Source organism: Choloepus didactylus, chromosome 19 (assembly GCF_015220235.1).
Source record: "Choloepus didactylus isolate mChoDid1 chromosome 19, mChoDid1.pri, whole genome shotgun sequence".
Taxonomy (NCBI): Eukaryota; Metazoa; Chordata; class Mammalia; order Pilosa; family Megalonychidae; genus Choloepus; species Choloepus didactylus.
In genome coordinates, this window is record NC_051325.1 from 34,437,202 (window position 1) to 34,440,962 (window position 3,761).

General features: G+C 40.1%; 1 pseudogene; it reads right to left on the bottom strand.

Moving 5' to 3' along the window:
- Positions 1 to 2,197: 2,197 nt before the first annotated feature.
- Positions 2,198 to 3,761, bottom strand: LOC119515630 (annotated as a pseudogene).

The following is a 3,761-nucleotide window of genomic DNA, read 5'->3' on the forward strand; positions in this document are numbered from 1 at the left end:
CGTGACCCATCCTGCTCTGGGCCTCCATTATTTCTCCTCACTGAGCTCCTTGCTGCTTCTTTTGTCCCCCTACAGTGCATTTTCCACTCAGCTGCCAGAGGGTCCTGTTACGTTGTAAATCAAAGCATTTCACTTTCCCACTCAAAATGCTCCCATAGCTCCCATCTCACTCAAAATGAAAGTCAAATTCCTCCCCACAGCCTGCAAACCACCCCCTACCCCACCTCTCCGCCCTCCGTTCACTCCACTCAAGCCCCGCTCACTTCCTGGACCCAGACAGCACAGTCCTACCGCAGGGCCTTTGCACTCACCATTCTCCAAGTATCTGTAGGGTCACTCCCTTCATTTTAGCCTTTACTCAAACGTCTTCTCTGCCCACCCTTTCTGAAATTTCACACACCCACATATATCCAGCATTACCATCTCCTTCAAGAATTCATTTTTTTTTTCTCCTTAGTGTATATTACTAACAAAGCATATTTTACTTATTTATCTTGTTTTTTTGTTTGTTTGTTTGTGTTTGTTTTCATCTGTCTTCATCTTCTAGAAGCTAGCTCTTGTGAAGTCAGGGCCTGTTGTCTGTTTTGTTCACTGCTCTGCCCCTGGTGTCTAGAAAAGTTCCTAACACATAATAGGTGTTCAAGGATTATTTGTTAGATGAACAAATAAATGGATGAATGAGTGAATGGATTTCAGACTTTCCATCTGGAATCACTTTCCTTCTGCCTGACATGATTCTCAACTTTGGCTGTACATTTGAATAACCCAGGGGACTTTTAAAAACCCTGATGCCCAGGCAACATCCAAATCAATGGATTCAGAATCTCTAAGGATGTGGCCCAGGCCTCAGGATTTTTTTAAGCTCTTGTGTTTCCAATGAGAAGCCAAGTTTGAAAACCGTTGTTTTAGAATTCCCCATAGGGACAGTCTTCTGGTGACAAACTTTCTCAGTTTTTGTTTGAAAAGGACTTCATTTAAACTTCATTTAAAAATTTTATTATGGTAACATACATATGACACAGAATTTCCCTTTTTAACCACTTTCATGTATACAATTCAGTGATATTAATTATATTTCCAGTATTGTGCTACTGTCACCACCATCTGTTACCAAACCTTTTTCAACAACCCAAACAGAAACTCTGTATCCATTAAGCAATAACTCCCCATCCCCCTTTCCCCCAGCCCTTGGTAACTAGACCTCATTCTTGATAGACATTTCACTGGGTATAAAATTCCAACTGGCACTTCAGCACCTTGAAGATAGCATTTCATTGTCTTCTAATTTCCATGGTTGCTGTTGAGACATCACCTGTCAGTTTAATTGCTACTTCTTTTTTTAGGAAAACACTTTGAGATATAATTTACATACCATAAAATCCACCCATTTAAAGTGTACAATTGAGTGGATTTTAATATATTACAGAGTTGTGCAACCATCACCGTAATCTAGTTTTAGAACATTTTTATCACCTTCAAAAGAAACCCTGTACCCTCTTCCTGCACTCCTGAACCCCCAGCCCTAGGCAAACACTTATCAATTTTCTGTCTACATATTTTCCTATTCTGTATGTTTTATATAAATTAGATATTACAATAGGTGGTCCTTTGTGACTGGCTTCCTTCACTTGGCATAATGTTTTTGAGGTTCATCCATGTGGTACTATTATTATTTTAAAGGTAATATCTCTGGGTGTTTTTTCCTTCTGCTTTTAAGATTGTTTTCCTTTGTTTTTTGCATTTTCACTATGATGTGTCTATGTGTGGAGATTTACTGGGTCTCTCAAATCTGTGGTTGACGTATGATTTCTATCTTATTAATTCTCTCTTTACACAGGTCTAATCTGCTGCTTAACACATCACTTTCATTTTTGTGCATGTGAAGGATATTTAATAACAAGGTAGATAACATAAACTTATCTAACATGTAACTTTATGCCACTGCAGTTAAAGTAAAACATCCTGTTCACTGGGTTAAAAAAGACCTGGTTTGAGTGTACACTTCAGCATAATTAAAAAAAAAAAAACAACTGTAATTATAATTTCAGAACTTCATAATTTGAAAAGGTGCCAATGTCCTCCTGTTTGAATATGAGGAAAAATTCCTTTGAAAGTCATTTGAAGCTTGGGCAAAAGTTCCATGTCTATATTCTTAGGATCACTCTGTCAACTCAGATGATACAAGGGAAGCTTCAATTCAACCTTTTAGAGAAGACATTCCAGCTCACGTAATCTCATCAAACAGGAGAATATTGGTGGCAATCAAAGTGCAGGAGTGCAGAAGCTGTTTCTATACACAGTAGTTATCCCATATGCCTACTTCTGCTGCTACTATTCTATGCCCACAAGTCGACCTGATTCTGAATGTCCTGCTTGTGCTTTTACTAGTGTTTCCTGAAGGTCAAAACCAGAGTTCTGAGCAAGAACCTTGGGAATAGTGAGCAAGGCATCAGCAAATGCTTGGATCCAACTTGGGCCCTGCCCTTTACACTGGGCTTTTCTTTAACCAGAGCTTCTGCCATTGCCAATTGCACTGCATCAGCACCTGGAACCACACAGCCATCATCAATAGCATTTTTTGACAGCCCCCAGGCCATCTCTTATCGCATCTTCGATTTGAGTTAGTGTGAGCTTCTTTGGTCCTTTCACCAATAAAGTGACAGAATGAAGATTGTTACATTTCTCAATAAAGGTGAACTTCTCTTCTCCCAATATGTACTCATAGACAAGGCCTGCATGCCCCAAACAGTCAAGATTTAGGTCATCCAAAGAATTTAGAGGTGCCCTGTCATAAGCAAGAGTCAGCCTCTCCATATTTCTCCTTTTAGCTCTGCACAGAGCTATTATGCCTTCTTTTGCAAGAACATCTAAGGAAAAAGGGTCAATTCCCTTTTGATTAATGACAACAAATCACCACAGACTTTATTTTTCAGTTCTATTATTTTTTTTAACTATCATCAATTAATTTTCTATCGGCTTTTACTAGTTTCTCTCTCTCATCTGCACTCTTGTGAAAAAAAAAGCCACAGAGTTCATTTGTTTTTTTCATATTCTAATGACACATTTCACGTGAGGATGTACGCATCTTCTACTCTTTTTTTAATATCAGGATGCCTTGCCCCATAGTCAAAACAAGCCCTCTAATTAAGCTTGTATCAGTTGCAGATTTATCTTTCCTCTCCATGTTCTCAACCGCAAGAAGGTCAATAGGTTCATCTTGTTTTTTAATGGCCCAAATGGTCTACTACAGCCTCTGTTAAGACATCAGCAAGCTCAGCATGAACTTTAGTACGTAGAGATGTTCTGGCCACATCCATGAGGGTTTCTCTGTCCATCTCTTTGCTTACTTTGATTTGTTCCAAAAACTGAAGCATCTTTTCCTTTGCAGCTTCCAATCCTTCTGTTATTATTCTGGGATTGAAGAGCTTCGGGAACATAGAGATCTGCTTGTTTCAGCAGCTTTCCAGTGATTAGGACTTTGGAGGCAGTACCATCACCAGTTACATCATCCCGGGATGTTGCTACTTTTGCTAGTAAGGAGGCTGTTGGGTGTTGAATTTCATTTCAGGAGGCAGCACATGGCCATCTTTAGGAAGCTTGATGTCTCCAGGACCAGAAACAAGCATCTTCATGCTGCCCTGTGGCCCCAGGTTGCTCCTCAGCACATCCTGCAGCTCTCGCGCCACGCTAATGTTGATCCACAGCGCTGCTTGGGCTCAGGCCACCTCAGTCATAGGATTTGGGGTCTTCACGGCTGCCAT